The sequence below is a fragment of the Bubalus kerabau genome, chromosome 6 (genome assembly GCF_029407905.1).
Source record: "Bubalus kerabau isolate K-KA32 ecotype Philippines breed swamp buffalo chromosome 6, PCC_UOA_SB_1v2, whole genome shotgun sequence".
NCBI lineage: Eukaryota > Metazoa > Chordata > Mammalia > Artiodactyla > Bovidae > Bubalus > Bubalus kerabau.
The window spans coordinates 58,734,861-58,747,647 of record NC_073629.1 but is presented as its reverse complement, the minus strand read 5'-3'; the positions used below and the strand labels follow the sequence as shown (position 1 = coordinate 58,747,647).

General features: G+C 35.3%; 1 protein-coding gene across 1 annotated transcript in view; it reads right to left on the bottom strand.

The window, feature by feature from the left end:
- COL24A1 (collagen type XXIV alpha 1 chain) overlaps nt 1–12,787 on the bottom strand; it is a 404,934-nt gene that overhangs the window by 55,720 nt on the left and 336,427 nt on the right. The window lies entirely within an intron of this gene.

Genomic DNA, 12,787 nt, shown 5'->3' with positions numbered 1-12,787 from the left:
AATCTAATAACTGACTAATGTATCCTTAAAAAGGATTTTCTTTTTATTGTGGTCATTATTTCTCAATATATACAAATACCAAATCACTATATTGTACACTTGAAACTTATATAACATTATATGAACATTTCATTAAAAAATAATATTCTTTTTCAATCACATGATTCCAGAAAATTTGCTTCAAATAGCTTAATTAGACATAAAGTTAAGTAAGTAAACAATATTTCCTCAAAGCCAAATCCTAAAACAAGGATTTTTGTAGAGCTTGTGAGTGAAGGATAGTTATTACATTTTCATATGTTTAAAAAATGAAAAGAAGAAGAATAATTCAAGACACAGAAATTATATGAAATCATAGTTTCCATATCTATAAACAAAGCTCATTCATTTGTATATTGTCTGTGACTGTTTTGTGCTAAAGTGGTCGAGTTCAGTAGTTGTAGCAGAGGCTCAAAGGCATGTATTGCTTCCCACCTCTGACTGTTGCACTGCAAATTCCTGGGATGCAATTATAAATTGACAAGTGCTTCGAGCAGAACATATATTGACTTGCTGTGAGATTTTATTATCACTGCATATCCACTGTATCAAAACAAAAAAAAGAAGAAAAAAGTCAACTTTGAATGTTGTATTTTTAAGGTACAGTGGAATGTGGATTATTTTGTGATCAAGCTAGATGTCAAAGTTTTGTGTTTATTATGTGATGGCACTATAGCTGTGCTTAAAAAAATACTATATACACCAACACTATTATACCAAGCACTTGACACAATATTCTCACTTCACAGAAATGTAACAGAAAAATTAGGAAAACTAAAATGGAGTATCTCATCACAATAAAAAACTCTTCACAAAAATTTGAAATGGAGTTGCAACTAAAGCGAAGTTTATAAGTGGTTCATTTGTTAGTCCAACAATGAAAGTCGCTTATTGATAGACAATTAAATCATGCAGCAAAAATAAACTTGTTTGTTAGCGTTTTGGCAAGAACAGTTGCTTGAAATGTCAAGGACATTGGCGTACTATCAATAGTCAATTAAAAATCAAGGCAAATATTTCCAAGTGGTTTTACTTGCCTCTTGATCAATCAATAGATGTTAGTAATACTACTATTTATTTGAGGAATCAATGCTGAGTTTGAAGTGCCTCCAAAGTTAACCCCTATGAATAGTTGGTGGAGTAATTATAGGTAAGAGTAACTTCAAGTAAGTTAAAAAACTAAATCAGTACAGACTGATGTGGAATCTGCTAAAATGTGATAAAATTGATAGCAACAGATCAGAAAAAGATGAACTAGACAAATTAACAAAACTTGTGAAAAAGTTAAGATATTTAGAGCTATGATTACTCATTGTATTTTATTCACCAGGTACTCTGAGGAAAATACTTGAATCTACAATACGTTACTGAGCCAGTACTACCAAGAGTGAACTCCATTGGCTCTTGTAAATTTAACTTTCAATGGTTCTGTGAATTTTTTTGTCAAAATAGAAACTGAATTTCCTGACTCTAACATGTAGCAGTTTGATGGCTTTGCAGGAATAAAGCTTCACTGGGCTTTTTGAGGTTAAGACTCAAGGTTTTTTTTTGTTTAAGAACTGCCCTCAACCTCTGTTACTAATGACATGTGGTTTTAGAAATTAAATTTTGCTGCAGATTTATTTAATGTTTATCTGTGAATTCAACCCCAAACTGCAAGGCAAAATAATGCTTACATGTGAAACATAGTGTGATAAAATCATTTTGATGACAACTAATATTTGAATCACAAATAGTTCAAACAGCTTTATACACTTCCTCTGAAAAATTGAAATAAGTGAGATCTCCATTTCCACAAAAATTTTTGGTGGGTAGATATTCTGAGTGCAAACACTTTCAGTAGTATTTTTCAGATCTAGATGCAAGAAATTTCTCTATTTCAAAATGAATTTAACTATCTGAGGAGTTTCAACTGAAACTTCAACTGGAAATAACTAATGTACAACATAATGACATGCTTAAAAGGCAACTATCAAGAGAAGAACCTAGCAGAATTTTATAAATTCTTTCCAAGCAATGAATATGCTAGATTAAAATCATATGCTCATGAACTGCAATATTTGGCAGTACATGTCTATGTGAAAAGAATGTTCAAAGATGAAATATGTAAGACATGCAAAATATCATTATGTCAGCATTAACAAATGAAATATTAATGGCAAGAAACTGTAATAAGCTAAGGGTTATCTCCCATACAAAAGAATTCCGTTTTTCTCATTAGTAGACTTGTATCACAAAAATTATACTAAATCAATATTTAAAATCCATAAAAATTTATTTTCTTTCTTGTTACATAAGTTCTTAAGCAATACTCCTGATTTTGCTTTTTGCCTTGCAAACTCAAAAAGTTATTAATATTTACAGATAAATTTTTCTGACCCCTATTTTAGGAGATTATTGTTACTTTCTGAGTTGATTCCTGGGATACTAAATTGGGTTGCACAATAGTTGTTCTATGCATTGAACAACATTTGCTGAATATCATCTATGTAAAAGGAAAGTACCATGGGGAAGCCCTGTGAAAAACATAAACAAGATGTGGTTTTTATTTTTAAGAAGCCTAAAATTAAGTGAGAAAGACTGTAATATATAAATAGTTCTAATAAAGGCATAAATTAAAAAAAACATGAGATAAGAGATATAAAGTAAATACTAGAGAGGTTCTGAAGAGGGGAAGTTACCTCTGGCACTAATCAGAAAAGGAATTACTGAGAAGGTAGCCTTAACTGGAATATAAGGTCAAGATATTTCCCTAAAAGTTATAAAAGTGGTAGGAGAGATGACTGGCTCAAGATAGGCTAGAGTCATTTCTGTGGAGAGCCTGGCTGGCAGAATAGGATTTAAAAAGTAAAGCCAATTTTGAATTTAATGCTAAAGCATTTTTCCTTTTTTTTTTTTTTAATCTCCAAATCATCATGTATCTTTTTATCTTTTTACTAATGGCAAAAAATAGTTCAATATACTTAAAAAATTACCTTTTCAAAGTAGACTTTCCTTATGATCATAAAACACTAAAATAAGAATAAAATTGTATTTTACATCACTAGGTGCCATGTACTATGCTTGATGCTTAAGGATATAGACTCTCATTCCTTAGCTTGACCTTTACATCTTTCTTTGTGCCAATCTATATCAACCATTTTCTCTCTCACCACTTATCTATATTGGTGGCTCAATATTTGTAAGGGACCTTTATGAGGGTAAAATCTTGATAGAGGGAAGGGGAATGAGGGTGGAAGGTAGGGAGGGAGAGAGATCCACATTGTGGATTTAGGATTCATGTGGTGGGGTTCTTCAAGTTTGCTTGCACCTTATCCTAAGCTAGTCAATGCTAGCTCTTTCCCTTTGATTTCTTTCTTTCTTTCTTTTTTTTTTTTGCCTTTTGGCTGAGGCATGTGCAATCTTGGTTCTGCATCAGAGATCTAACCCATATCCCTTGCATTGGGAATTGGAAGCACAGAATCTTAACCACTGTACCTCCATGGAAATCCCTCCCTTTTCTTCTTACAATGTGTTTTACATTGATTTAATTTGGTCTGTGAGCCTTTTGGTTCCATACCTCTGGGGTAGATTATCTGGTAGTGTACTTTCCATATGAATGATGAAAACGGTGGAGACAGGAGATAATGCCATTTAAGAGCTCATCATTACAAATGAACCCAAATCTATTCATAGTCATTTGAAATTCTAGGATACAGAATTTCAGAAATGTTTAGGAAAGACCTAAGTCTTATACCAATGGCCAGGATTCTGATGAGAATATGACTACAGGAAAATTCAGTTTTAAAAACAAAGTTTGGGTAAACAATGCTTCTCCCAATAAAAAGGGGTTAAAAAACCAGAAGAAACCAATGGCCTGAAGAGAAAGCTGATTTTACAAAGTCATAAACAAAAGATGAAAAGAAGGAAGAAAACAACTACAGCAGACCAAAAAAGTAGCTTCAGAATTAAACTAGCTGAAAAGTTGTAAACTATGGATCAGTATAATTTTTTTTTTTCTCTAAATAGTGGGTTGTCTTTCCAGACTGTGTGTATCCTATGTCTGGATGTATTAGAGAAGTAATGGATTCCAGATGGAGAGAACACAGAACACGTGAAAGACCATTCTAGATGATTTTAGGACATCACAACATTCTACAGTTCTAAAATAGTACCACTTCACCTCACTTTATTTGTAATTTAGGTATTGAAAAAAAATCTTTATGCTCAAACAGAAAAAAAAAAACTGTATCTTTTGGATGACACATGAACAATGGACAGTCAGAGTACTTGCCAAACACTCCTGACATCAATAAGTATTTTTAGCGAGAATAATAAAGGCCATATGCCTAGTCCGCAGGGTTAACTGTACGCTAGGAACTTAATTTTACTTGCAGTACTATCAGATATTTCACACAGCACAAAAAATGTGTTCCAAATCATTTACTGTTCACATTGGTTTCTTAGAGAAAAATCTGAGGAAAGTAGCAGAGTGTTCTGTACAGAGTTCCAAGCAATGTTTCATACAAGTAGAGAACAAACATTTCTTATTATGAATACACAGATGGATGAGTGATTTTGTGTTCAAGAGAAACAGACGCTAATCCCTAAGAATTCTTTCCAGTGTCTTCTAAATGATTTGTCTAAAACCAATTAGCAAAGGATAAGTCAACTCTGAGCAAATTTTAAAAAGCAAATAAAATCAAAATTACCGTTAATTTGTTCAGAGATGCTGAGACCAATCAACAGTTTACCCAAGTCTTAGAAATGTTAATAAAATGGTAAAAGTACATGATGTCTCATGGCCAGAAACCTCCATTATCCTCAGATAGAAGCTAGCCTCCCTGCTGAGAAGGGTTTTGACTCTGTAGGAAAGTGTCAGTTTTGACAGGACTGAAGCTGATGGCCACTTAAGACTTGCATCTTCAAGGAAGCAAGTACTTGGATCAATAATGACAGTATCAACCACCTCCACAAGAGTTACTTCTGTGGAGAGTCCTCTACGTATCGGTAATGGCAATATGGTTGTGTTGTTTTATCTAATCTGATGTCAGTTATGAAAAGAAAATGAAGTTGCTTTTCACTTTGATTTCTCTGCAGGGGAAGGAAGGAGTAGCTTAAGTATAAATATGCTGTCATCCTGGAACTAAATGTAAAGATTTGGTAATGAAAATGGGGCTATTGTACATATCAGAGGATAGGCACAGAGAAAAATTTTGGAACAATGATGACTACTTTGGATTTAATAGAGAAATATACCACTGCTGTTTGAATGCCCCTTGGTTTAACTGTCTTATTTTCATTAGAATGGAAACAAACATAGTAAGAAAAAGAATGTGTTAAGTAAAGGTTGGGCTTCCCTTGTGGCTCAGCTGCCTGCAATGTGGGAGACGTGGGTTTGATCCTAGGGTTGGGAAGATGCCCAGGAGAAGGGAAAGGCTACCCACTCCAGCATTCTGGCCTAGAGAATTCCATGAACTGTATAGTCCATGGGGTTGCAAAGAATCAGACACGACTGAATGACTTTCATATAAAACCCCACATTTTAAAGAGGATTAGCAAATGAATACTATCTTTAAAGTTTTGAGTAAGATGAGAAATTTTTGATGTTAATTTCATTGATTTTTCAACAGTAGATTGATAAATTTTAAACTACACAGAACTTCAAATTGGTTTTGATGTTTTTATCTCAAGTAAAATTACTAGGAAAAGAGTTATCTTTTCCCTACTGCCAAGAACACTCCTTTGTGCTCAATCATATGTTTATATAGTTACTTGTTGTATGAGAAAACAATAATTAAAACTAATGTAATTTCTATAGTACAAAAAAATAAATATGATGACCTATTTTTTTTTTTTTTGGTATAATATTAGGCAACATAAATGGGTTTTCCCCAGTGGCTCAGTGGTAAAGAATCCACCTGTAATGCAGGAGCCACAGGAGATGCTGATTCAATCCCTGGGTTAGGAAGATCCCCTGGAGGAGGGCATAGCAACCCACTCCAATATTCTTGCCTGAAGAATCCTATGGACTGAGAGGAGCCTGGCAGGCTATAGTCCATGGGGCCGCAAAGTTGGACACAACTGAGTGACTGAGCACAATAGTATATACATATATATATATATGTGTGTGTGTGTGTGTGTGTGTGTGTGTGTACACACACACACACATACACACACATGCATACAATACAAAGTGCCATATTTTTAAAGTCAGCAAACCAATGGGTTACAAAAATAATACTTTGTTTCCTTTACTCCAAGCAACTGAAAACACTTCTGTTTAAGTAGGAATTTCTCATTTTATTTGGCTTACTAAATATATCCCTCTTTGGAAAAAACTGGCTGTTTAAAAATATGTGGGATAGCAATTATTAGGTGATTATGTGCAGGGCTATATTATGCATAAATATTGTAGCATTTATAACATTTTCTTGCAGAGGCAATCATAAATAATGTGGCCAAATGTTATAAATAAGATTTATGAATGAGCTATATACTAAAATTAGGAGGTAACTTCAGTTTTGAATTGCTAAACCTGTTAAAACCTATGGAACTCAGAGTGGGACTGAACCTAGGCATGTCTTAAGGTAGTGGAGACAAGTCTGCCTGACTAGGTCTGTTCTCAAGAGCATACACAACTGACTCTTGTTCAGTTTTAATAGATACAGGCATTTCAACATTGTATTACCTCACAGAAATGAATTACTCATTCATAGAACAATTGATGGTTTATCGTTCTTGCAAAACAGTGTTTCAAATGCCACTATAATATTGGACAACATTACTGTATGCTATGAAATCTCTTTTACCCAGGCCTCAGCCTATAATCACGAGACTAATGGGGGGGCATGAAGGAGGATATTTCACCTATGTCTTTCACTTTTAGCATGACTAGGCAGTCATACCACTATGAAGAAATGAAAATCCATCGTTTATTTAAAAAATAATAAGTCTATATCCATACTACCTTACTTGATCCTCAGGTAATCCTGTTAACATGCCAAACTTTATCCTGACTGCAGGTCTTTTCATTTGGGTCTTTCATATGGCAAGTTCTTCCCTCATTCTTTAAATATTTGGTTTACTCTTACCTTCAGTCCTTAGCTCAAGTGTAAGCCTTCTCAGTGAGTCCTCTATAGTCTACAATCTTTCTTAAAATCTATTTACCATTACGCTTTCTTTCTTGCATAACTCTTCCAACCATTTAGAATTACTTGATTTGTTTATAGACTACTACTCAATCATTAAGTTGTTTCATATTAAATTGTGATTTTTTTTTTAAGGTAAAAAATGGTTAAATGGCAGCAGTTTCTTGCTGTTCCACATATGTTCCAAGAGGGCAGTTCTTCGCCCATCTTGTTCACTGTGATCTTTCCTAACTCCAGGCTCATACTGTAACTGAGCAGGACCCTGTGGGGTCTTCCCTAGGACAGTCCTATCCCCCCATATCCTCTGCTTTAGCTCCCCTATGAAGTATCTACACTATAATATCTGATGAACATTTCTTGAGTTGTTTCACACACATTCAAGAAGTGAAAGTCACTCAGTCATGTCCAACTCTTTGCAATCCCAAGGTCTGTATCCCACCAGGCTCCTCTGTCCATGGAATTCTCCAGGCAAAAATACTGGAGTGGGTTGCCATTCCATTCTTCAGAGGATCTTCTTGACCATGGATTGAACCCAGGTCTCCCAAATTACAGGCAGATTCTTTACTGTCTGAGCCACTAAAACCCTCACCAAATGGAAGAAATTAACTACCTGATAGCTATGGGTATATGGCCCCCAGTCCCACTGGCAGCTAAGGATTGACAATGTTAACCCTTCTAACCACCCTGTAACCTCACAATGAACCAGAGAATTGTTTATGAGTGTGAATTGTTTATGTGATAGCCCTCCTTAACTGTGCCTTTCAAAATGCTTTGCTGAAACTCATCTGAGAGTTTGGGGCATTTTGAGCACTAGCTGTCTAGGACTCCTTGTATGGTGACTTACAATAAACACTGCACTTTCCTTCACCACAGCTTGGTGTCAGTGAATTGGCTTTACTGTGTAGGTGAGTGGACCCAAGTTTGGTTCAATAACACTCTTAAGTACTAAACAAATATTTGGTTACTGAATGTCAGCCTAGCTACGAAAATTATTATGGAAAAACAATAACGCAATAAGTGCATGCAGCCTACCAAGCACCTCACATACAACATCTCATTTGATCCTCATAAAAACCATATGAATTAGATACTACTGTATCCATTTTATAGATGATTTTTAAGTAGCAAGCACATCTTAATTTTAAACTCCGTCTCTAAAGTCATAATTATTATGCAAAGAACATTTGTTCTTCAAATATTTATTGAGTTTCTTCTAAATGGACCTGACACTATGCTAAATACTAGCGATACAAAAACAGAACAGAACACCAGTTCTATAGCAGTTTACAAATGCCCGAGGGAGAAAGACATTAAGATCATTAATTAGTGCCCAAATGATCCATGCTCTGATGGAATCAGTATACAGAGTGTACAGAAGTTCAGAGCAGGCATGCTTAGCTTTGACTGAATAGTCCAAGGAAGGGTGCCTGAAAGAAATAACTGTTCAATTAAGTTCAATTCTGAAAGATTAAGAAGTTTTTCTTCCTAAGGTTAAAGATGGAAGAGTCTTCAAAGCAGAGGGAATATATTACATGTACAAAGGCATGAAAGTGGGGGAAATATACAGAATTTGGAGGAATGTCTAGCAAATTAAGCATGATTGAAAAAGCATAGCACAATGGTTAAGAATACAGGCTCTGAATCTAGACTGTGTGATTTTGAATCCTGGCTCTATTATTTATTGTGTGTGTGATCTTGAGCAATTTACTTAGTCTGAGTCTCAGCTTCCTTTTCTGTAAACTGAAGATAATAGCTATACTTACTTCATGGAGTTTTGGTGAGAATAAACTTCATATATACTCAGCACCTTGCACATAGCATTTAATAATTGTTAGACTAAAAAAGAAAGGTAGAATATAAGACTGAGGCCAGATCATAAAGAAACAATATTCCACAAAGAGTACAGACTTTACTGGATTTGGAGTCATTGAAGAGTCAACTAGGAAAGTTACATCCTCTAGCAAATCTTTCATTTTGTTGCTAATAAACAGCCCAATAGGCTGAATTCTATCTGTTTTGGAAGAGTTCCTAATGAGCAGTAAATGGGCCAAAACAAGCAGAAGGGTGGAGAAGAGGGAGAAAGTAGCAATCAGGCTAAAGCCTAACTGGATACTCAACCCCTTAATAATCAAGAGGTGACAGGATTTGATGAATGCAGATCTGGCCCCTGCTGGTATGTTTCTTCCTCCAAAATACTAAGAAAAAAGAAATATATCTTCTTAGAAACAGAAGTTTCTTTGGGGTGACCAGCTCATAAACTAGGGAATACACCACCCAGAGGGGTGCCAGGACTGCTGGTGTTCCTAACAGAGGCTTCCATGGTGGTCCTGCTACCCTATGCTTGGATTATGAGTGGCTGATGAAGTGTGTTTTTCCTTCTTAGACTTAGACTAGGTGGACCCAATCCACAGGTGGAAAAATGCAAGACTTTCAACGGTTTTCCAAGACAATCATCTCATTTTTGACAACACTTAAGCCTATGTTTACCTGATGAAGTTCAAAGTCAAGACTGAAAGGCTTGGATTTGTCCCAAGTCGTTAGCTTGTTTCTTTCCCTCTTTTTCAATAACCAATGTTATTAGTTGCAGCAATGAAAAATAAAGACGGGTAAGCCTTCATTTTGATGACAAATAGATTTATGGTCTTTTCAGGGAAAAGGTTGTTTTCCTTTTTCATAAATGACTCAGGTATTATGCTAATACAGAAGTCCAGCTCAATGAAAACAGCATGGTAGACTCATTTACTGCAGATGTGCTAAGGTGACTAGTCTCAAAACACTCATTTATACAGAAGAAAATTCACACAGTCAACTGTGAGCTTCCCCAATACCATCCTTCAGTTGCAGTCACATGACCTTGAAGAAACATTGAAACTGCAGCATGAGTATGCCAAAAATTCTTTAACTCCTTTGGCCACATCAAAAAGAGAAAGAACATTGTTTAGGAAAATCAGGCACTTGCATAATCCTAGAAATCCCAGGATAAATATTTTTCTCAGTGGAAAAATCCAGCAGTCTTTAATGACGAGCCAAAAAACACCATGGTGCCATGATTTGAAAAAAAGAAATAAAAAAAGGAGAAACACACATACACAAAAGACCAATAGAATGATGTCCTTATCCTTTGTTGCAAATATTCCCGGTAACTTGCTAGTATTTAGAAATTATACTGCTTTCTCTTAAGTAGTTTTTCTATCACCATAGTAGCTTTTAGAAATAATTCCCTTAGAAATCACATTTCCTAATGACTAGTTTAGCCACTGTACTAGTTTCACAGAACAGACTAGTCCCTTATTAAGCATTATAATTCTAGTTTCATTACGAATATTCTATGGGGAGCAGAGACATTTGTAAAAAATATTTCTATATCCATAAATACCAGTAGCATGTGTAAACCTTGAGGTTAAAAGGGGACTCCTTAAGGGAAAGTTATTTTGCTTTTATTTCAAAGGTTACAAAATGCTTCAATACTTTTAACTTCATGATATTCTAAGTATGCACATAATTTTTTTCCTAACATTTTTTGAAAACACTAAAAAGTAGGAGACAATGAATTATGATCTGATACCTAATTGCTTACTAATAGAAATACCAGATGCTGCTCAATTTCATGGCCCTGGGAGGTATATTGTACAGTACTCAATATTATTGTAATTCATTTCATCTTTTCATCACAAAATTCAATGAGTTTTTTATACTCAAATATAAAGGGATATGTGGCTCAGAATCTATTTTTTAAATGACCCTCAATTAGAAGTAGGATAACTTTCTAAGTGGAGTTAGAATATGCACGTTTTGTTGTCTGACTAATCTCTTGATTTCAAGTATTCAGCATCTCCATCTAGACTAAGTTCTTCTAGCATTTAAATATGGTTAAGGTTCTATAATTTAAGAATAACTTTTGACCTTAGACTCAGTTTCTTCTCTAGTTATTTTCCTACCTTCTCCTTTAGAGCTGAATTTCTTCATTGAACTGTCTGTATATTTTGATTTCCTCACTACTCAGGCATTTACTTTCACTCTCAAGCACTCGAGTCCTGTTTCTGCCTCCATTAATCAAATAACTATTTACTTGCTCAAGTTACCAATGATTTCCATATACTAATATGCAACAATTATAATGATATCTTAGATTTCTGTATTAGTCAGGGGGAGGTCCTTATTTGCAAACATCAGAAAACAATTAAGCAAAAAGTTTACTGTAAAGACATCGAGTAGCTCATATAATCACAGATAAATCTAGAAAACCAGGTTTGGAAAATGGATAAAATTAAAAGACGAGGCAGCCAGAATTTGGACACTATAGTGAGCACCACCGTAGCTCTTGAATGTTGATGCCAGTCATCCCTGGAGACTGAGTGCCATTGAAAGTTATTGCTGCTGCCACCAGAAGAGAGTCTTGTTATCCTCGGTTCTGTGTATTATTAGCTTCTCAATTGAAAGTGTAGGTGAATATACTTGATTGCTTAGGCCTGGGTCATGGGCCAGCATCCCTGTTTCAAAGAGGGACTGCAAGGTGAAGGTCTGAAATTTTTGACTTCTGTAGTAAAAGGTGGCTTCCCGTTAAGACTCAAAAAGAGAGAAAACACAAAAATTTCTGAACATAAAAATGGGATTGAGACACTGAGTAGCCAAAAAACCAAACCAAAAACAGAATAAAACATGTCCAACACAGTCTCTCATGATTATTAGATGCAGCTGATGAATCTCTCCCTTGAAATATTTTTAAGCTTGCAAGACAAGGCATTCTTTTTCTATTATGACCACTCTATCTCAGACTCCTTTGTAGTCCCCTCTTCTTCTTTACATGACTTACAAATGATAGAATTCATCAGCACTTGGTTCTAGACCTTCTTTCTACTCTTAACCTAATATTTGTGTTTTTTATTCATTTGCTCCCCATATCCACGCACTGCCTATCCTCTATGTTGTTAATTTTCCTAGGAGTCTCACCTTTAGGGACTGCTTCCTCTGATTCTCTTGTGCTCTGACTTCCAGTTGTGGTTGGCCAATGGGATGAACCAGTAGGACACCAAAAGTTACCAGAAGAGAGAGGTAATATATGTTTTTCTTCCATCTCCTCCCAACTTGGGCATTCTGTAAGTACTGGGTTACTTTCAACTATAGCTCCTGTAAGATTCTTCTTTTCTAATAGCTCTGGGTCTCAACTTGACTCTCAACCTGACATTCTTTCTTTCCTTTAACCTTTCAGCTCTCAGGCTGGTTAATTGCTTCCTACTGTTGATAGGCTCTGAGTTTACCCAACATCATTTAGTGACTGACTGAACCCTGACCACACTTCTATAATTAGTCTCTTCAAAATTCCAGCTGAGTATTCCATCTACTTCAAAACAGGACTCTGATTAGTACATTTTACTAGGTTGATACTTTAAATTTATATTTGACTTCCTCTCTGAGCCCTAGCTCCAAATATCTAATTGCTCACTTACCACCTTTGCTCGAATGTCAGAACCTCTCCCACAAAATTTGGGCCTCCTTCAGCAGTTGCTTTTTTAGTGATGGGCACTACAATGCACTGACTTAGAAACTTGAACAAGTTGGAAATTTAGAAGTTATCCTTGACATCTCCCTTCCTCCTGCACCTTCCAAAATCAAGCATT